General features: G+C 40.8%; 1 pseudogene; it reads right to left on the reverse strand.

Annotated features, from left to right (window-relative positions):
- Positions 1-22871, reverse strand: part of LOC105749583 — a 257723-nt pseudogene extending 234852 nt beyond the window's left edge.
- Between the last annotated feature and the right edge of the window lie 810 nt (positions 22872-23681).

A 23681-nucleotide genomic window follows, 5' to 3' on the forward strand; every position in this document is an offset into this window, starting at 1 on the left:
GTTCAATCTCTCTCTCTCAACCCTACCAATTCCATTTGACAAAGCCACAAGTGTAAAATGATACTGGATTAACATACTGAATTGTGCTAAACATAGACAATCTCTTTCCAGGTGGTCTCTTCACCATGATTCAGTGATTTCATTAATTAATTAACAAGACCCATTGGACCCTCAATTCAGCTTAATTTAATTCAAATGCAGGCACATGCCAGGCATTATGTTTGCACTGCTATACAGATAAAAACAAAAACTAAGCAGTCCTGACCTCAAGGAGCTTACATTCTCTAGAAGTGCAAAACTCTGTACAAACATATACAATTACCACATGTATTTGTGAAATTTGTATCAGGACAGTTAAATATTTTGGCAAAACCACTCTCTAAATGCAAGAAACACAGATGTGCTAACCAGAAGGGAAAACTCTTTTTCCAACGTGTTGTGATCTTCTCAGTAAGTTCCAAAATGTGCAGTTCCTTTTCAGAATTCACTATCCAACAATATCCCTTCAATTGATACCTGCCTTGGCAGAAAATAGTGCTGGGAGATCTCAAGTAGCAAGTGCTATGAGCAGAAGGTCATAGATGACTTCTTTTTACAGGTGACTTGTCCTAAGTTTTCTAACTTTCCAATTCTCTAGACCCTAAACACCATGATAAATAAAAAAACAAATACAAAATAAATTATGTAAAGAAATAGATCCAAAATGGAGTCTAAGTACAAAACATTTGTGTAGCCTAATGGATGATCCAATTAAGTTATTGTTCAGAGGCTTAAGGGCTAAGGTTGTGATTAAACAAAATAGCCCCAAGTTTATTTGGTTAATAGTCCGTTCCAAAGCTCATGTCTTATATGGAATGAAGAAGATACACATGAGATACAAAGAGAGAATTAATCAATTAATTATTAAGAAATGGAAAGAAAGAAAGAAAGAGAGAGAGAAAGAGAGAAAAAGAAAGAGAGAGAGAGAGTAAAGAAAGAGAGAGCTGAAAAGAAAAAAAGAAAATTAAATAGCCCCCTCCCTCAAGGAACTTTCATTCTATCAAAGGAGATAATTTGAACAAAAGCATAAAGTGAAATAAATATAAAGTGAAAAAATGAGGAAGATATCATTAGAAGCTAGGACTAAGATTTCATCTAGAAGACACTTCAGCTGAGTTTGGAAGAAAACACAAGATTTGAAGAGGGTAAGATAAGTTGGGAGTGAATTTTAGGCTCGGAGGACAAGCAGGGCAAAGACAGGAAGATGACAGAAGGAACAGTAAGAGCCTAATTTGATTAGACTGTGAGTGCTGGACAGGATTGGGAGATATCGGGATTATAAAGGTAGGTTGGGAGCAAGCTCCCTTTCAAATCGGTTCAACTACTTTCCAGGTGTGCGTCACCCCTGTGGACCCGGCTGGAATGCCGATGTTGAGTGGTGGCCCTAACTCTGACCCATGAGGCAGCTTTCAATTTCCTCAGCTTGCTTACCACTGAGACATAAAATGTCTGGGTCCCAAGGTCAACTTATATGGTGTGTATAATAAACACATCATTCCCCCGTGCCTCATTCCCCAGCTTTCAATGGGGAACAGGGACCTAAGTCAAGACTGATTACCGGCAGCTTCTCAGGAAGAGCCTTCTTGTCACAGGGAAAAGTGAACCCGCTCAGCTCTTGAAGACTTCCAGCCAACACCAGCAGTTACACAGGAAAGGCTCTTGAGAAGAAGGGAGAAACAGCAAGGCAATGAGCAGGCCTAAAAAGTATGAAAGAGAGGATTCGGCTCCCCCTCCTCCCACTGATCCATGTAGTCTAGAGATGAAAGGGGGAATGTGCTGCCAGGTGGCCTGCCCACTTGCAAAGCCAATTCAGGTGTCAGGAATTAGTAGGCATTACACAAGAGAAGAAAATCATCTGACCCATAGCAAGACATCCTGCAACATATTCCAGTTACAAATTCCTGGTTCTGTTTAGAGATATGGCTCCATGCTATTTAACTTTTGCCTTTTAATTAAAAACAAACTATCCACATCAATATGTACCAATGCATGTCTTTTGGAGCAGAACTCTATGTTGACAACATATCCATCCAAAGACGCACATTTACGTGCTCTTGAAGGAGCTGACCCTCAGTTTTCTAGGCCACATGTAGATTTTATAGTTGTAAAGTGGCGCTCCTTGAGGACAATGAATTAGACACTGTTCTAGAGTCTGCCTTTGATCCCTGATCTGAGTGGAAAGCAAGGTACCAGATTCACAACCAACATGTTTACATAAAAGAAGGGAAGAACCAAGTCCCTTTCAGAAGCTGCCGTAAGGCTCCTGCTCTAACAGTTTCAATCCTGGGCTTCTCCGTGCCTTTCTACTTCCCAAAGAGCTCTAGGCTAAAGACCATTATAGCAGTAACACCCCTCAGCAGCAGTCTCACTGCTGACTAGTAAGTAAAAAGGAATGAAAGATGGCTATAGTAATAACCATGATACTTCAAAGGCCCAATAGAATGTAGGCTCCATGAGAACAGGCACTTTTTAATCTTTAATCTTTAGATTCCCAGGCTTAGCACAGTGTGTTACACATGGTAGGAACTTTTAAAAAGTTACTAACTGATCAATTATGTTACTGGATCTGTGATCTCAACAACAGGGTACTTACTCCAGGGAACTGCACACATTTTTTAATTTTTTATTTTATTATCTTAATTATTTTGATGTTTTTATTATTAATATTAATTATATCATATATAAATAATTAATAAATATAAGTAAATAATAAATTATTGCTTATTAATAATAATAGTAAATAATATTATTGATAATTGTTTAATTAATTTAATTTTTTAATCCTTTAAGATTTAAAGGATGTGCTTCTATAACAGACATTCGACGCTATTATTCTTGGAGGGGGGGGATTGAGCGGTAAGTAACTTACCTAGGCTCACACAGCTCACACAGCTAGTGTGCAAGCATCTTGTGAAACTCAGGTACTTCTGATTAGAGAGTCAGTGGTTTATTCACTGCACTATCTAATTGATCCTATCCTATTATTCTTTTTTTTTTTTTCCTGAAGCCATTGGGGTTAAATGACTTGCCCAGGAGTCACACAGCTAGGAAGTGTTTTGTGTGAGCTTAGATTTGAACTCAGGTCCTCCTGATATCACAGCTGTTGCTCTATCCACTGCACCACCTAGCTGCCCTCTATCCTCTTATTCTTAAAAGGGAATAATAACAGTAACAATAACTTGCATTAAAATGATGTTTCCTAAAGGTTTACATGTTGGTACTTGACAAGAATCTATCTCACTTGTTCCTCAAGAGAAATCCTCAAGAAAAGGGAGTTTGCAAGCATTATTATCCACATTTTATATACAAGGAAACTGATTTTTAGCTAAGAGCTCTCAGGTAACTAAGTGACAGCTGGGATCTGAATCTCTCTATCTTTTACTTCTAAATCTGGTGCAGAATTCTGCTGAACTGTGGGATATCAGAGTAGAGCATGAGAAACAAGGGGATGAAATGTTTAAGAAATTGGGAAAGAAAAAATGGTAGAAATGACCTCACAATTCAGCTCAAAGAACTGAAGATTAAGGGGAAGTGGAAGGAACATAGTCCCATATCTTAATTTTACAAATGAGAAAAGTGAATCCCAGAAAGATGATAGGGTTAAGTATGGGAAGGAACTGAAATGTGTTGGAATCAGTGTCTGGACTTGGAGCTAGAAGACCTGGCAGTGAGTCAAACTGCCTCTGGCCAGGTAGGTGACAGATGACAAAACATGAAACTATTCTGAATCTCTGCCTCTTTCTCACCAAAGAAAAGCTGATGTGAGCTATGTTTACCAATAGAGTTTCTGTAAGCGTCAACCAAAATAATATATTTAAAGCATCTTGTAAATATTGAAGCACCACAGAAAGATAAACAAATGAAGCAAGGTCTCATGGGAGAAGGGACGGTGGTAGTAACAGAAGTCCCCAGTGTCCAGCATCTCAGTCCCAGTTCCTTTTTACTTCCAACTTCCTTGCCTTCCAACTCTCACTTTGTTTGTAGATTCAACTTTCAAAATGTTCACCGCTCAAAAGATCTGCACCTGCAAGTTAGATTAAGCTGACACCAGGTGGTAACTGAATAAATTTTTCCTTTCAATTTTTTACATTAGAAAAAGTTTAAGTATCTTTTGTACAAAAAAATGATATACCCAGTCAGTATCCCCCAAACTCAAATTATGAGGAAGCAAAATCTTCTGAGTCTCAATCAAAACCTATTCCTTTATCTTGACAAGGAAGAGACTTGGGGTAGTGGGGTAAGGAGGGAGAGGGAGTTAACTCTGTATGTGTACACATCATTGACTTCTATGACAATCTGCAAAAGCTTATGAACCTTTCTTAAAAATATTTGTTGCCTATATTCATAATTGAAGGAAATTATAAATTTCAGTTGGAAGCTAGTAAAAATATTTTTTTTTGGCATAGGCCCAATCTATTACAAACCCCCCATTTAGAACCCCTGCTCTGGACCAAAATGTGTCACACCTTATAGGAAGGTATATCTTGGGAGCCCTAGATGAATTCAACCGATAGAAGAAGTCCCTAAAATAAACAGGGATGGAGATGAGGAGCGGGAAATAAAAGGTGGATAAGGTAAGGAATTTGGCCAAGAAAAAGCAACTATTGGCCATACTGGATCTTTGAAAATGTAACCTTAATGTGTTCTCAGACCCAGAAGATAAAATGACACTTGAAGTAATGATAGACTTCATGACACATGAAGTCAAGATCTATAATTTTGAGCTGCCATAGTCCTAGATAGGAAAATAAATAATCAGCAGGAGATCAGTCCCTCAGGCCACACCACAGACTTGCCACTTTCACAGAGAACTTGCCATCTTTGTCCCTCACCCTGTAGCTCGGTCTTACCTATTTTGATCAAAGGCAGCATCATTTTCCCACCTTCTCCTGGCCTCAAAACCTCAGAATCATACAATTGTTTCATTTTTTAACTCTTGCTCTCACCCCCAACTAAACAGTTATTAAATCTTTTTCAATTCTAAGTACTATTCTTTGTCTTCTTCCCATTTAAACATCCACAACCTTTATCATGGGCCACTTACCATCGCACTCACCATCTCTTGCCTAAATCTCTATGCCAGTTAAATTCCCTGCTTCCTGCCACTCTTTTTTCTAATCCAACGTTCACAAAACTGCCCGGGGTACTTGTTCAATTATTTCGATCGTCCATTACACGTTTGGGATTTTCTTGGCAAGGATATAAGAGTGGTTTACTATTCCTCTTCCAGCTCATTTTACAGATGAGGAAATTGAGGCAAGCAGGGTTAAGTGACTTACCTAATGTTAATAGGCTAGTAAAATATCTAAGGTCAGATCTGGATTCAGAAAGATGAGTCTTCTCAACTCTCAGCCTGGCACTCTATCTACTGTATTACTTTCTAATGGAATAGACAATGTGCAAATAACTATGAAAATTATCACAGAATCACAGTATTTTAGGTGACTCACTCAGAGACACACAGGATTACCAAGTGTCTAAGGTGATGTTTTAGGCCATGTGTGGGATCAATTACAAGATATGGAGAGACTGAGGCAGTGAGTTCCATGATTAAAATAAATTTGATTAAGTAATTGGGGAGATGCACTGTTAGACACAACTCTCTCAAGCCCCTCCCAGGGTATTGGACCAGGTAAATAAAAGGTCACCAAAAAAATAAATAAATAATGTATGCATAGAATCTATATTCCCTTCTTGATGCTAGTCTATGCAGAAGTCCCTCAAATCCCTCTCCTTGCTAGTCTCTCCATCTCAGGGCCATGAAGATACCTGAAATCCCTGCCACGATATGGCTGAAGCAGTCCCTCAGGCCTGGAAGCCAGGCCAGGACTAGGAAGCTGGGAAAATAGGCAAGCAGCATTGGAATTGAAAGCCTTTCTGTCCCCAAGGCAAGCACAAAGTCCATCGTGCCAAGTTGCCCCTTCAACTGCAAGGGATCTCAGAGATCATAGGGACCAGACTCTCATTTCATACATATGGAAACAACACAGAGATAATGTTTATGCCAAAGACAGAGACAACGAGCAGATTTGGGCTAAAGGATCAAAAATGGAACACAGAGAAGCGAGTGGAAAGCAGAGACCAAGCTGCTGAGGAGTGTGAACTTTTGGTGCCCTCTTCAGTAGTTCTGGAGTATATTTTTGTTCCCCTGTTTCAGCCTTGATACACCATTATTAGCTCAGGAAGCACCATGAGAATGTGATGGGAGCACAGAAGCAGAAAGCATAGGCAGGGGGCTCCAGAGCTGCTCCCTCTTCACCTGTGAGAAGATGATCGAGACACTATGGCTCCCTGGTCCACAGTGCCTCTTCTCTATAAAGAAGGTCTTGGGGCAACTGGGCTGGATAGAGCACCAGTAGAACCTAAGTTCAAATCAGACCTCAGACACTTACTAGCAATATGACCCTGAGCAAGTCACTTAACCCTGACTGCCCCTCCAATCTCCCCTTCCCCCCCCAAGAAAAGGTGAAAACTTCACAAAGACTAGGGACAGATAGGTAACATAGGAGATAGGGCACTGGCTCTAGTCAGAAGAACCTGAGTTCAAATCCAGACCCATTAACTTACTAGCTATGTGACCTGGAGTAAATCATTTAATCCTGATTTTCTCCCCCCCCCAAAAAAAAAAAAAGAAAAAAGAAAGTTCTTAGCATAGAAAGATCTTTGTGGTCCCCACAAGCTACTTCTGTTCAATTCTGGTGTTCCTAAGTATAGCTGGGGATTTTTCTCCCAAGGAGTATTTATTAAGTACCTACTATCTGCTGGGCATACCAAGACAAAATGAAAAATAGTCTTTACACTCCCAGGGCTTATACTCTTCTGAAATAACACAATATGTAGACAAATGAGATGATACTTTGAGGAGGAAGCAATGAAAGGAAAGACAACTAACATGTTGGGACATCAGAAAATGTTTCCCACAAGAGATGAGAGATCAGCTGATCCTTGAAAGAAGGTAATTTGGGCAGATTTTCATTTTATTTTTTTTAAAGATACAAACTTTGAAGCAGAACAGAAGTTCTTGGTGTGTGAAAGACAAGGGGAATTTTATAAATTTTTAAAATTTATAAATTTTGTAATTTTAGTTATAAATTATATAAATTTATAATTATATATTTAATTACATTAAAATATATAAATGATAAATAAAATAATTATAAATGAATTTTTAAATTTTATAAATGTATGCATATAGCTCCAGGAAATCTTATAAACAGGAATGTGGCATTCCTGTAAACAGATTGTCCTGACGAGTCCATTTCCATTTCATCTTTTGCTCCTTAAAACCTTCCCATTTGAACCTGAGGAAAGGGGCTTCTGAAGGATTCTTTATGAGTATATTAAAAATCACCAACTCCAGCTCCTTGTTCCCCTCAATCCTGGCCATGAACCTCTTCACAGGCCCCAATTTTGATTTTTCACCACCTAGAGAAATGCAACTCATTTAATAAGACTCTTCTAATTTGTCCAGGCACATTGAAACAGGAAGGAATTGGACATAAAATGTTCATTATACTATCATCTCAGCATAAAGAGTTCACTAGAGAAAAGAACATTCTGTAAGCAACACTATAAGGAAATAACTTTAACAGCCTTTCATCAAGTCCAAATCTTGGATTTAGAAAGAAACAGAAAGAAAATGAGAGAGAGACAGAGACAGAGAGACAGAGAGCCACAGACAGAGAGAAAGAAACAGACACACAGAGAAACAGATAGAGACAGAAAGAAACAGAGACAGAGACAGACAGAGACAGAGATTAGTTTCATCTTAGTTCTCAGGGGACTTCTGTTAGATCACTGTTTGATCCAATTGGCCAGGTCCAATACTGACACAACAAGATTGGTTACAGTTAATAACTGGCATAAAAGGATAGCTGACATTTTCCTAGCATTCTGAAGTTTGCAAATGTCTTCTACATACAGTCTCATATGAACTCATGGCAATCCTATAATGGAGCAGGAAAAAAGTCTGGGAAGGATCAAATGAAAATGAAATGAGCTAATCAAATGTTTTGCAAACATTAAAGTTTTATATAAATGCTCCCTATTGAATGATCTGTCCATGGTAATCAAGCTGGTGAGTAGCATAGTAGATTTGGAACCCAGACCTTCCCAACTCCAGAGCCAGCCCTCTGGCCCCAGGCTTCACAAATATGACAACAAAAGGAAAAAGAGAGATGGCAAACTGAAGACATCAGGTTGTTTCACTTTTCCATTTTCCTGAAAATTGATTTCTAAAAGGCTTTCTTTATCACTATCTGGAAGTCTCCATTCTGGCTTCAGTCACACCTTTCCCTTGGTCATTTAAAACTGAACAAAACAGCTTTTGATTTTCCTTTTCTGTCCTTCAGTGCAGGGGCAGAGGCTTTCTGGTCTACTCTGAGATGGTCATCTTGGGGAAAGCGCAAAGGGATCCTCTATCACTGTCTTTATGTTTTCATGCTGTTTTCAAAAGGATAGAGACAAAAGTATTAAAGGCTAAATATTTCAGCTGAATAAACCAGCATCTTCTGCCAGTTTACAAAGGTTTATATTCACAAAATATTATAGCCAGAAGGATCCCTAGAAACAACCTCCTTCCCTAACACTATTTTTACAGATCTCGTTATTCAAACCCAATGAGTTTTGAACACATTTACTAAGTTAGTGGCTGAACTGGGAGAAGAATCAACATTAAGAAGAAAATAAGCAAGTAATTACTTGGCTGATATTGTGATTTTTAATTTTTTTAATATTGTATACAATTTAAGACTCCTGATTGAGATGATATACTCTTCTAGAACATAGCACAGTTTCTGGCATACAGCAGGTACTTAATAAATGCTCGTTAACTGATTAACACTGAATTTTTTAAAATTCCAACAATTGGTGTTAAACTATATTGTTTCTACATGTTTCAGAGAAGGACATTCTATTTTGGTTTTGGTCCTTTCAAAGAACCACAATGATGCATTCTATTTGTTAGTTGATCCTTTTAATAAAATAACAATACAAATAACCAAGTTATTTAGTTTGAGGGGAAAAACTTTTTCCACTAATCGGGAACTAGTCAAGAGCAACATTCCTAGATGGCCAGAGCAAGTAACACATACTGACACAAATACATTTTCATCTTTTCTTAAATTATAGAAGATTATCATTTTATTCAGCAATGAACCTTACTAAATTGAAACTCTGTACATCAGAATTAAATATGTTCTATCTGCTAAAAATGAACAGTGTATTATTTATCACTAATGTTTAATGACAAAAAAACTGATAACTTTCTCTGATTATACCACTGATTTCCTGCAGTCATGCATCATTGATTCCCTTAGTCATTAGCATTATCACAGTGCATAAACTCGGGCTTATGCAGCAAGTTTGATAACAGAGCTTGAATTTGACATATACAATTTTTAAAATACTTTCCCATTTATACCTATGTATATCTTTACGTATGTGATATATATATGCATATACATATATATGCCAATGCTTAAAATGTCCATAAGCATACCCTTCTATCAAAGTATTATAGCATAGTATGAATTAATGTGTAAATATAAAGTACTTGCAGAAGTTACTCAACAAGCATTTAATCACCTACTATGTGTCAGGCACTGGGCTAACTGCTGATGATTAAAAAAAAAAAAAAAAAAAGGCAGTACCTGTTCTTCAGGAGCTCACAGTCTAATGAGAGACACACTATGAAAACAACTATGCACAAACAAGGCAGATAAAGGATAAATTGGAGCTAATCCACAGAGGGAAGATACTAACTCTCAGTGGAATCAGGAAAAGCTTCCTATATAAGGTGACATTTGAGCTGGCACTAGAATGAAATGAGAGAGGCAAGGAGAGAGAAATGAGGAGGAAGAGAAGTCCAAGAAAGCTTGGAGGAGCAGCCAATGAAAATGTCCAGAATAGAGAAGTAGAGCACCTTGCATTGTCTTACTCAAACTACAGCTGCCCAGTGCTCTAGCAAATACTTGCATTGCTTTAATCATTGGTAAATCCTAGGCTACAATTTAAAAGATGTTAAGAAAATGGTGAATGTCCTTCAATAAATTATTTATTTTGTATGTGTGTGTTTTTTCAATTTTCCATTTTTTCCATTTTTAACAAAAATATCATAATTCAGACAAATATATCATTTAACAGAAATACCTTTCTCCAGCAATTACTATGTAAAATTAAAGTATAAATGCATTTTAAACCCACACCCTAAATTCATAATATACTGCTGTTTATTCCTAAAGAAAGCAAAACACCTTTGAAATATATGTGTATTTATTATAGATACATGTATGTATATATCTCTCTATATAAAATTTTTAGCTTCAACACAATTGAAGCTATGGATTTTATAATCCATGCACATAATTCTAAAAGAAAAGAAATTATCTGAAGAATTTTTTCAGAAGTTCATTGATTATCAAATCTAGAAGGGATGTTAGAGATCCCATATAGTCTTACCTCTTTGCCTTACTGATTACAACATCTAGACTTTAAGGATTTCTCCAAGATCATTAGTCTAAACCCCTTTCCTAATTTGACACATGCAGAAAGGAAGGCTCAAAGAAATGATTTCCTAAGGTTACAGAGCTAGAAACTAGCAGAGTCAGAATCTGAACCTAGGACCTTTTATACTAATCCAGTTCTTTTCGTTATACCATACTGCCTTTCTCCAGAAAGACTGCGCTAAACTTGAAGGTTAAGATGTATAAATATAATACCCTGCGTATTAGCTGAGAAAAAGTCACTGTTGCAACAAATAATAGCAGAAAATTTTTCCTGGTTTGTTAATAAATCAGTGTCTCAAGAGATGATCAACCTTTTAATGTAAAATTCATTTTTAATGCAGAAATGACTGTTTTTATTATTTGTAAGGGCAAAGTACACTAGTCTTGGATTCAGAAGACTTGGAGCTCTCTCAGGCTCTGTTTCCTTAAATGTAAAACCAGATGCCTAAACTAAAGTAGTCTACAGATCTCCTAATTATTTTGCTATTTGATAATTTTCCTCTTTAAAACTATGTCCCTTTTGCAGGAGAGGAGAATTTCATGTAATCCTTTCCTTTTTTTTAAGGGGAGGGGAGAAATCAGTTCATATCAACAGCTTAATAACTTTATGTGATTAAGTGAGATGGAGTGGATATGCCCACAGTGTGAATTTTCTGCCTCACTCTTCAGGTAGGAGTATTGGAAGCACTGTACTATACCTTCATATGGAAGGAAACAAAAGGGCTGGCTGATTTGACAATCTATTGAGCAAAGGAAGATAACTTGCTTCTACAAGTAAAAGAATTTGTTGTAAGCTTACCCAAGTTAATGCTCCTGGTTTACTGTCAACAAGCATCACACTGCAACAAAAGCCATTATTTAGAAAACAAGAAGAACCCTTCCTAAAGCCACAGAAATCATTCATAACAGGAGGGCTGCAACAACATGCCTGGTGGAGGAGGCTCCAGGAGAAAATTCAGGCAGCCACGGGTGCCTGCCTGCTGCAAAGCCCAATTTTCACTAAAAAGCATTTAGTGCGGTGTGAGCTAAACCTTGGGAGAGCAGAGAGTTCAGTGTGAATGGCCTATCTTTGCTCTCCCAAGGTTTAACTGGCTAGGAACCCTTGTAAAGTTAAAAATGGAGTAAACTTTCTATTTTAGCGTTTCACTAATAAATCACTAAAAGATGTCTGTCACTACTTCCCTAAAGACATATAGTTAATTACTTAACCCTTCTTAATGAAATGATTAACATCCTTTCAACAAACAAGAGTAATGATTTAACATTATACTGTGTGTTTCATTAACCAGTGACATTAATAGTACTTTTCCTCTCCCATTGCATCTTCTGTTTTTCCAATCATTTCCATTTTTTCCTTTTTATAGAAAAGCCTTTATTCGCTGTTGGAGTAGCAAAGTGCTCAGCCATCTTCCCAAAGATCCTTTGGTTTATTTTGCTTTCCTCGGTTTTGTTTGAGACTAACTATGTTATGGAACACCAAAGTGCTAGAATAACTGAACAGAAACAAGAAGGTTGACATGTAGAATCTGCAGAGGCAAATGAATTGTACACAGCAATAACAGTACCTGTCACATAGTAGGTGATTAATAAATGCTTGCTGAATTTTTAACTGAAAAATACATGTCTGGGTGCCACATGAAAATGACACCAAGCTAACTGAAAAGTTATTAAAATGGAAATGTTTTATTACTTCAAGTCAAAAAGTACTCCAAGTCAAAGTAGCGATTCAAGATGAAAAATAGGGCATTTTGGACAAACACATTTCTGCTGGATAACTTCAAAAGGCATGTTACTAATGCAGAAGAAAACTATGTCTGTACAATTTTTATTTAAATAACTCTTTTGATCTTAGTGGTTAGATCTTTAGCTGAAGCCCTGAATATTTAAACAAACCTCCTTAGCATTTTATCTTCCTTTATCACATAATCTTTTTAGATGCATTCTTCTTGCTACTCTGCTTTCTCTATTTATATCTCTTAAAAACACTTTGGCACCATTGGCTAAGCTTTCTAAATCAATAATACTGCATGTCCAGTCACATAAAACTACAGAGAATTTCCCAAGATGCCCTGGGAAATCTGACTACTTTAGTTTACTGATGTGCTAACACGGTTAATCTACTAATTAATGAATAAACAGTTCTGATTAAGAAAGTGAGATGGAATACTCAGAAGAAAAAGTGCCAGAGAGCCCAAGGAAAGCCATTTGACTCTAATTGCTAGCTACAACCTGACAACACTCATTGGGAAACATGGATGAAACCACAATACAATATGAAAGGAAATGTCTGGATGCTAAGGGAAAACTAACAATGCTTTTACTTGTGCCAACCATCTTGTTGAACTGTGACACCTTTTTGTTCTGCCTTGCTTCTCTAGTCAAAAACACCAAGTATCTCAATTTCCTCCCTTCTCTGACCCTGAAAAGAGGCAAATTTCACCTTTTCCCAAGCAATGTTTCAGACTACCACTCCATCAAAATGGAGATTTAGACAGGTGGTTCAACCCCTCTGATTTTTTAGAATAGGCTCTGCAAATCCATGCTTCTTTTCCCCATAACCTCAGCCTGGATCCACATACTTACTGTCTCTAGAAAGGAAAGATGCTCCTGTGACAGAGCATCACTAAATCAGTGAATAAACGTGAGAAGCTGCAGCTCACTCACACCCATCTCAAAGAGATGCCAGTAATGTCCTGCTTTTCCCCTGAAAACCTGTAAAATACTACTTCGGGGCTTTTAAAATCAACAATCTTAAAAAATGATTCTAAAAATATGACTTCTAGTTTACAGAATGGTGCATGGGAAGTTAATGATTTGCCAAGAATCACACAATGAATCAATAGCAGAACGAAGAGGAGGGTAAAAACATCTTAGGAATCTTTTTTTTTTTTTTTTTTTTTTTTTTTTTTTTTTTTTTACTAATGTGATACTTTAAATATCACTTAATATCTTGACATTAAATTTAACTGGGTGGGAGGTATAATGCTATCCCCAGATCCACTTTATGATAGAAAAGTTGTCCTGTATGGCATTAGTATCCAGTACTTCTTTAAGTGGAAAAGTAGAACAGATTAAAATATGTCCCACTGCAAGAGCTATCTCTTCGGAGCCGCTTCTTTGATTTGGGAGCATTGTGGGACCAATGACAAAGGAAGTAAGCACTTGAAGCAAAACCAGCTCTGATTTATGTTGTATGGTGAAAATGGATGATGTTAAACAAATCACTTTAGTTTTTACAAATATAATACTAGTTTGAGATTGTTCCTATTAAAAATACTATTTAGAAAGGCCATACCTTTAGCTTTTATAAGAAATTATAGATACATTATTATACACCAGACATATGCAAATATCTCATGACATGGGCTCCATTTTGGCAAGTCCATCCAGATGTCCTAGTATTTCTCTCTTGAAGTTTTGTACAGATCCCCTAAGTGTAATTTAAATAGATTGTTACTTATCAGAATATAATATAAATTTTGTTTACGATTTAGTCACTTTAAGTACTCACACTAAAGAAACTCCTTTAACCCCATGACTGAGTTGAATTAAATGTGGGGACGAGACTTCCAAAGAGCTTCTACTGCCCTTTGCACTCTCCCAATAATCTTAAATTACTACAACTTAATTGCCATTTCAAGGCACTAAATGGAGACTTCTTTTCAAAAGCAGAACACAGAAGGCCATAAGACAAAAATGATTTATACCTGAACAGGTACCATTAGGTCTACTCAATCTGAGCTTCTTTCACCCCCGCCCTATCCCACCTCCTTCTTGTGTGATTATGTAAAAAATATTTTCTCACTTAAGGTTTCATAAAAATAACTGTCCACATTGTTTAAGAGGGCCATGCACACACCTGTTGTGAGCAAGGCTGTGCATATGTTAAAAATTGGTATCTAGGGAATCAGAACTGAAAAACAAGCTGTGCAGAGAGAGACTCTCTTCCCCAAGCCGCTTAGTGCAGCTTCTGATCGGGTGAAATAACAGAAGAAAATAATAGGTTCGAGCCAAACCTTGTCAATAGGAATTTGATTTCTAAAAAGCAATCACTAAAAATGCCCTTGCCACATCTGACCGTGTTGCTAATCAAAAATAACTTACTGCCAGAACAAATAAGACTGTAAAATTGTTTCTCCCTGATTACTGTACAATTAACCCCCTTCCACCGCACCCTCCTAGAGGAGCACCAGTGGCCACCTCCCAGTCCATCCCAACCCACTTTAAGCAAAAAGGATATTAGCAATAGACCTCCAAACTGCAACATTTCTTGAAATCAAAGAGGCCATACCATTCTTTAAAATACTCTTCTTTTCTGTTGGCTCCCCATTACCACACCATTGCAACATATCCTCAGAGATACTGTAACAAACTCCAGAGTCATCCAGCTCATGTGAAAACAACGGACTATTGCAGTCAAAAGCTTGGTATCCATGAATTTGGCAGTCTCTTTCTCCTCTGACTCAATCCATGCCATTGAGTATTTCTCTTCTTATAACTTTAACCAACCCAGGTCCTATTCATTTGGAATATAAGGGGCGCTTCTGCCCTAAATGATTCCTTGCAGAGAAAAGGCCTGGAAGTCACTGCATTGATAACTCACAAGCAGGATGGATGCTTAACAGACTCTTTCCCTGGACCAACGTTATCCTGGGCTTTTCCCCTTTCCTACTCAGTCTGAAGGTTACTTCACCTTGTCTAACTACCTACAACAATTTTTAAAGCCTTTCCCCAACAAAAGTCAAAAGAAATTAGGTAACATGCAATGATAAAGTTTATATCTCAATCTCTTCTCCCAGATGGTATTAATATATTATGCAAACTTTGACTTACGGGTCTTCTAAAAATGCAAAGTATTTGCATCAGATATTAAGAAACAGCACCTCGTGTTTAAAATGGTATTTATTAACATTAAAAATGTTATTTATTCTGAATGACTTTTTAAAATGAAGCTACCTGACAAGATGTGAAGGTAAGAAAAAGCCCTAAGTAAAAGCTATTAAAAAAAAAAAAAAAACCCTACCACCTGTGCAAATCTAGCTCTGCTTTTTACACCCTTTCTCAGCCATATAAAAACATGTTGAGCTGGGTGCCTTGAAGTTGCAATTAAGTTGTAGTAATTTAAGATTATCGAGAGAGCAAAGGGCAAGAGGGGCTCCTTAGAAGCCCCCTCTACCACTTAATGCGAGTCGGGCCCAGGGTTAAATGAGTTGCTTTAATGTAAGTGCCTTAAAGTAACTGAATCATAAACAAAATTTATACTATTTTCTGACATTCTATAATCTATTTAAATTTTACGAGCATATGTCTAAAATTGTTTTTAAAAGACAGAACTATTATCATGTCCTGTAAATATTCGGAGGTACTCACTAAAATATAATCCACATCTTAACACACATTTTCTGTACACATACACACTTCCTTATGGTGAGTAACCTTTCAAAAATCACTTCGGTGTTTCCTGAGTAAAAGTAGAAACAAAATAACTGCAACAATTAGACTCTTCATAAAAAAAGGTAACTGAGTTCAATAAAAGTTAGCTTCTTTGTTCTCTCCCCCCTTCACTATCCATTCAATATCATAGAATACACTACTGCACAAATGTTTATTTATTCTTGAAAATCAAAGTCGTGCTTCTAACTCTAATGTCTATTGAAAGCGGGCCTATGTTCCAACCCAGGACAAGAATACATAATTTACAAGCTATAGGTAAAGATTTTTGACAGAAGGGGTGAAGGAAAAGGTACCCAGGAAAAGCAGGCCTGACAGGCCCAACATTAAACTAAGGTGACTTTTTGCTATTGTAGGTACAAATGATTTAACTAGAACAAGTTTATAGCTTTTAAAAAACATTACATATTACACCAAATGGCTTAATAGCATACATGCTATGTTTAACACACATTCTTAATTATACAATAAAAGGTGTATGCAATAAAAAGCTACAGACTTTGCAATAGGTTGTTCCTGATAGTTGTGAGACTGGCTTATAAAAAAAAACCAACAACAACATAAAGTATTCATTGTGTGCTCTGTGCTGCTAATTAAAAGTATAACACTTAAAGGACAAGGTTTTTTTTTTTTTTAATTCTTCTGTGTTTACTTATCTTATTTTCTACTTAACACAATAGTGGTTGAGTTAACCAAAAATGACATTTCATTTCATTTTAGAATGATTTGTTGCAAGAAGAGATAAATAAAGCAGTTTATGTTGCAGTACTGAAGAAATGCAAACTCTTTTATTTTAAATGCCCAGCAAAATAAACAATGTAAATCTTATGTTGTCAGTTTAAATTGCTGGAGTTTTTTGTATTATGTTTTGCTAAACCTGTGAAAACAAAATGCTACAGTAATTCCTGTTACTACTTCCTTTAAAAATGTAAGGCAATTACATTTCCTTGCTACAAGCAAAGACAAGTTTCAAAGAATTTGAATAAAAGTTGCAAAGTGCCATGCTTAATGACATGCTGAGAAGTCAATATGGTATATTTTGAAATTTTTGCTTTGCTTTAAATTTTTTTTTTCAAAAACTGACCAACCCCAAACTGTTTCAGCATGAAATGTTTCTGTTGAGTATCAGTTTTACACAGCCACATCAAATACCCACCCATTCCTAACAATACGGATTTTTTTTCCCAGACTAGAAATTTGAGAATTTTAGTAAACTCTAATTGGGGAGTGTAATTTTGGTGAAAGATAAAAATTCCACTATGTGGTTCTGAGTAGCTCAACTCATGTCAGAGTGCAAAGACCCAACTGTTATTTCTGGGTGGAGTTCTGATCACCAGAGTCCTAGGCCATTTTAAAAATTAACTTGTTTAGCCACTCAGAAAGCTAAAGAAATAAAAATAACGACTGAAGAGACTATAGATCTTTCTCTCCAAGTTAACCTTCGGTTGCCCAACAAAGATCAGCATTTGCAATGGTCCATTTCTGCATAAGTGAACATAGAGGCTAGCTGCCTAACAGCACATACAGAGCTTTCCCTGAGGCCGCCCCTGACAACGGCCCAGCAGCAGCTTTGTTTGATCTCCACTGCCTTCCTTAATCTGGGTTGTCAAGGTTCACTTGTTGAAGGCTGTTTACTTTACTTTCTCTGCCCCCCCCCCAAAAAAAAGTGATTTTTTTTCTCTCTTTCATACAATGACTAATCCAAAGACAAGAAGAAAGAATGCTGCTAAGGCAAGATGTTAAAGCTACAATACATTTTTTTTTTCAATGAGAGTTTAGCCAGACACCTTGTGAATGGTAACTAGTTGAGTGGGGTTGTGTGTGTATGTATTTAATGCTGCTGCGTAAATGTGAGATAGTTCAAATAAAAGGACTGGGTATGGGGAGAGGAAGATAATATAAATTCTAATTTTTATGACCTGGAATCCATTCTTCTATTCCTAAACTTTAAAACAAAAAAATGATTAGATTTACTCTGAGAGACAACTCCAATGGAAGAAAAAAAAAAGGTCATGTAACATTTCTCTCACTAACAATGAAAAAACCAGGTAGTCTTTTTTCTCAGTTGAATATCCTACCACCGGAGAGTGAAGGTCTGAAGTTTTCCCTCTCCTTTTAAAACCTAGGTTAAAATGTTCAACAAAAACTGACTACCAGATTTCTAGAAGGCCACTGGAAGAGGTTACCCCTACTCCCAGAATTAGCACAATGTCCTAAATGTCATTGATGCTTTATTTATTGAACTTCTTTACTGAACAATTATCAAGAATAGGAATCGCTAAATGTAAAGTGTATATGTCTGCATGTTTTTGGATCCCTCTGCAATGAATACAGTATGTACTGTGTGAATGTTTTTTTTGGTTGTTTTTTTTTTAAGATAAACAGACTTATTTCAATGGTAGTCATAGTCGTTAGAACTGAAATCCTAACAGGATTCATGGGAGGTTATGTCTGCTCACCTCTAATCCTTCAAAGTGGATTTCAGAATATTTCAGAAATAGAATAGTTAATATTAATTTTATCCTTCAGCATAGTGAAGGTATTTGTTTGGGGAGGGATAGCTTCATTTCAGTCTTTCTGAGTGAGTAAAAGAAAAAATAATTTTAGTAAGATGAGCATAAACTAAATCAATATATTTTATAATCAGCAAATCAATGGCATTTGAACACAATGACTTGAAATAATTAATAGTTATAAGGGGAGTGAGGGGTAAGAAGAGGGGAGAGGAATGTCACCATATTTTATAGCAGTACTTACACTATAAGGGCTAAACTTTGATCTCGGACCTGCTTCTTTTTTAAAAAAAAGGAAAATTCCATTTTTTAAAAACACCTATCTTCTCAAGGATGCATCCTTTGCTGTTTTCCTTCTCCCTATCACTAAATGAACCCAGAGGAGTAAAGTCTGGGGCTTTGGCAAGAAAGCACTCGCTCTTCCCCAAGCTAGCTCTCAGCTCTTCTAACTGCACACACACACACACACACACACACACACACACACAATCCTTCCCCTCCTCCTTCTGGGGTCCCACAGACCTGCGATCCGAGACGCCTCAGTCTCTGCCGAGTGTCCTCCACTTACCCGGAACAGAGAGACAGGTCAGCCGAGCTCTTAGCGTGCCCACTCTGAAGCTAGCAGAGCCCGCACGACCATCTCCTCCCTAGCACCATCTGCTGCTGCTGCTGGGACTGCTGCTTCGGCGGTGGCGGTGGCGGATGCTGCTGCTGCCGCCGTCGCCGCCGCCGCCGCCGCCGCCGCCGCTGCTGCTACCGCCGCCGCCGCCGCCGCCGCCGCCGCCGCTCGGGCGCTCGCCCGGTTGCTTTCCTCCAGCAGACAAACTTTCGGCTCAAAGCTCGGCCAGAGAACGGGGCTGCTTGCAACAAGTCTCCAGAATACAGGTTTGAGTATAGGGGTGGGGGGTGGGGGTGATCAGGACGGAGAGGAAGGGGAGATATAGTGGGAGAATGTCCGAGATTGTGTGTATGTGTGTGTGCGTGCGTGCGTGTGTGTGTGTCTGTGTGTCTGTGTGTATGTGTGGAGGAGTGAGCCCGAGAAAGAGTGGGAGCCAAACGCCTCGGAACTCCCTGGTAAGAGGAATTAGGATCTGGAAACAGACCCAGGCGAGGGGCTCTCAGAAAAGTCTCCCTCCCGTCGGCCTGGCTCTTGCAAAGTTGCGACCACAACAACAACAACAAGGGGGGAGGAATAGAAAAATGAGGGGGAGGGGGGGCGAAGCAGTACCAGGCTCAAGGTCTGAAGTTTCCACCGTTTATTTAGTCCTGATTCTCTGAAGGGGCTGGGGGCGGAGGAATGAGGAGGGTGGCGGATGAGGGGAGGAGGGTTTAGACAGCAATGGGGGGGGGGGGAAACTAGGGGGAGACTGTGATTTGGCTTCCCTCTATAATCCAAGTCCCTGCTCCCCTAAAGCCTCCTGGTAGGTGATGGAGGCGGAGACCACAACAGGTGGGCCGGGGGGGGGGGGGGTCTGCTAGGCTAGATAAATGCCCCCAAATTTATAAGTGGGTGTATATCAAAGTTTCCGCTGTTTGTTGGCGTTGAGTGTGTGTGTGTGTGTGTGTGTGTGTGTGCGCGCGCGCGCGAGTGTGTAGGGACTGGGGGAAGTCTGCAGGGGGAGAAAGGAAGGGGGGAAGGTGGAAGAGGAGGAGGAGGAAGAGGAGGGGGGAGGCAGGCTCCGCGTCTGGGAGTTTAAGCAGACTAATGACCCCGGGCCGCCGGGGCAGCCGCGGCGGCGGCGGCGGCGGCGGCGGCGGCGGCGGCGGCAGCAGCAGCAGCAACTTCTGCAGCCACTTCAGCAGCCGAAGCAGGCAGGCAGGCAGGCTGGCAGGCTGGCAGCGGGGGCGGGCGGGCAGGCCAGCCCGGAGAGAGGCAGGCAGTCAAGGCAACGCGGCGAGAGCCCGCCTGCTGCTGGTACTGCTAGACAAGTGGCGGCCCAGAGGGACCTACCGACATTGGGAGAAAGACAGACCTAGAGAGAGAGAGAGAGAGAGAGAGAGAGAGAGAGAGAGAGAGAGAGAGAGAGAGAGAGAGAGAGAGAGAGAAGGCGGGGGCAATCAGCTAGGGGCGGACGAACGGACCGACAGACAGAGCCAGAGAAAGGAGGGAAGAAGGCGAGACTCTTTCTTCCGCACAATTCTAAATAACCACCCAAGATTGATGGCGGCGCGCGTGTATCTGATAAGGGGGAGCAATTAGAACTTGAGAAATTCCCCAGATAGAACACACACACACACACATACACACACACACACACAATCACGGCGGCCGGGACTGTACACGAAAGAGGCGACTCTAGTGCCCAGGGTTACTGCAAAGTCTTGCGAGAAGGGATAGAGACTGGTCAGTCTCCCAGCTGTTGGAGAAAGCTTATGTGTGCTTGTGTGTGTGTGTCAGCATGGTTGTGTCTCAGGATTCAGTACAGAAGTAGCTGGGATGAGGGTGAGTGTACGTGCGCACACTTAGGAGTGTGAGATACTGGGCAATGTTTTCGCTGAAAGACGTGAGCGTGAAAGTGAACGAATCTCCCAGTGGGTGCCCCTTGTGGGTATCCGCGGCCTGTCTGCTGGAGCCCACGAGGTAGGTGGGACTAAGAGAGGGTAGACCCAGGAAGGGGGGGAAAAAAGTTTCTTAAACTCTTTAAGTGAAGGTGCTGGAGTGGTCGCTTCCCAGCCCCCCTCCCGGTCACTGTCAGCAGCGCGAGTCCGCCCCACACAGACAGCCACCCCCCCCACGAGGCCCGAGGCCCGGCCGACCCTCCCGGGGTCTGGAGCGGCCCCCTCAGCCCCTCCAAACCTTCGCTCCTCCCTCCCTTCCTCCCGTTTCCCTCCCTCCCCGCTCAGCTCAGCGCCCACAACCACTTTCCATTCAACTGGCAACAGTATCGACTCCAACTCCGGGAATCTAAAGTTACACTACGCTTTTATTTGTTTATTTCATCGAAGCTACTGTGTCCACCGAGCAGACCCCGAGACGTGAGAGAGAAAAGGATCGGAGGGGGGTAGGGAGAAGCTGGAGGTGGAGGTGGAGAGAGAGCCGGGAGGGCCGGGAGATGCGGGGCTGGGGGGAACGAGGGAACAAACCCCGAGAGCGGGATGACCGCCGCCGGCGAGCCGAGAGCCTCGCCTCGCCTAGCTTTCCCTCGCCGCACCGGGCCCGCCACTGAGAAGCTTTGGATCACACTTATGCAAATATACAAATAGATGCAAGAGCATCACAAACAGAGGAACCCCCCCCACCTTCATCCAGCGCCCCCCCCCGAACCCCCTAAGAGACAGAGACTGGGGGACAGGAGGGAGAAGAGAGAGGGAGACACACGTGGAGGCTGAACGTGAAAAGTAGTTGGGTGGGGGATTGCTCTTTTTTTTCTTTCTTTCTTTTTTTTTTTTTTTTTTTTTTTTTGCTGTTTTGATTCTTTTTGGGTTTTTGTTGTTGTTGTTGTTGTTGCTTTAAGTGGAGAAAACAAGCAGGAGACGGCTGGAAAAGTGGAGCAGAAATGGAAAAATACAAACTCACCCGCTGCAAACGGTCTCTCGGTGCAAACTAAGGTGTTTTCTGTCCTTTACACACGTACGCTCGCCCTCGCGCGCACACCCGCGTGCACACCCGCGCGCACACACGCACACACTCATAGGCGAGGGCTTGTGTCGCTGCTGCATGCAACAGCCACACAATAAATAACAATAGATTCCTCCGCTCCGGACTAGCTTCCAGGAGAGGCTGAGGCTCCGGCTCCGGCTCGGGCTCCGGCTCTGGCTCCAGCTCTCCCGCGGCAGCGGCGGTGGCGGCGGCGGCGGCTACAGCAGCGGCAGCCCCAGTCCCGGCAGCCCCGACAGAGGCGGCGGCGGCGGCGGCGGTGACGGTGGCGGTGGCGGCGGTGGCGGCGGCGGTGGCGGCGGGGAGGAGATGGGAAGCGCCAGGCCAGGTTGCACCCCCCCTCCCCCACCCGCAAACATGCACTCACACACACGCACACACACTGCACACACACAGACACACACGCACGCACCCCGCTCCCTGGCCCACGGCCCCGGTTCCTGCCCCGGCTCAGCTCGGAGGGCTTCCCGGCCACTTTCGAATTTGCAACCACCCCCAAAATAAATAAATAAATGGGAAGCGAGCCGAGAGGAAAACAAATCGCGGATGGAGATGTTGTTATTTTTTGCTGTTGTGAGTCTCTGACGTCACATCCACCTGCTGGGTAAACAAGGCTCTGTGCAAAATATCGCTATTGCAAAACGAAGAGAAGAGGGGGAAGGAGAGAGAAGGGGAGGGGGGGGGAGCCTCGGGGCAGCGGGCCTAGCTCCTGGGACCAAGGAGAAGGGGCAAAAGGGGTAGCCACAAGGGAGGGATGCTGGGAGCGGGTCAGGGGAGCCCTGGAAAACAAACAGCCTGCCGGAGGAGGGGGAAAGAGAGACTGAGATTGCTCAGAAGAAAAAGAAATCGGACCAATTTAGGGACTGGAGAGGAGAGGGGGAGAGCTACTAATGCAGAGAGAGGGCCGAAGCGGATGAGAAATAGTTTGTTTATTTTTGACCTCCCTAAAATGAAAACAAAAGATTCGAGGGGGTGGGAGGGAAATAACCCGAAGAAAGGAGCTGTTAAAAGTGAAAGTGCTTTCCAACCAGTGGTAGTTGAAGGAAAGGGTTTTTCTTTCCTCCACCACCACCCCCCTTCCTCCCTGCTCTGCCTCTTCTCTTTCTGCACTTTGTCCAATGAAAGGAGGCGAGTTCCAGAGGTGAAAGTTCAGCAGAAGGACAATTCCATGTTTGCAAGGAAACAGAAATCTCTCCGACCAGGGCTTTCCCTGTCTCCATCCTTGAGTCAAGAAGGATGAAAATGGGATGGGGCTTAACCTTATCTTTCTCTACCTCAGCTAAGAGTTGCTGAAATAATTTGTAGTTCTGTCCAGTTTGTAGAAAGTGTCCACATCCATGTTCGTGAGCGGCTGTTTGTTTTTGCTCCATTTTCCTCTTAGGAAAACGCCCAGGAGCTAGAATGCCAATTAGTTATTTAACACAAATTGCCTGCTCTTGCAGATATCAGTCATACCCAGAAAGCTCTGTTGCAGATAGTCCAATTCCCAGACAAGGTGACATGTGTTTGTAATGCTGAAGTTCTAATAGGTTTGAGAATTTGGCTGGATGGCTGGATAGCGAGGAGAATGGAGAA

This window comes from Sarcophilus harrisii, chromosome 1, assembly GCF_902635505.1.
Source record: "Sarcophilus harrisii chromosome 1, mSarHar1.11, whole genome shotgun sequence".
NCBI classification, from domain to species: domain Eukaryota; kingdom Metazoa; phylum Chordata; class Mammalia; order Dasyuromorphia; family Dasyuridae; genus Sarcophilus; species Sarcophilus harrisii.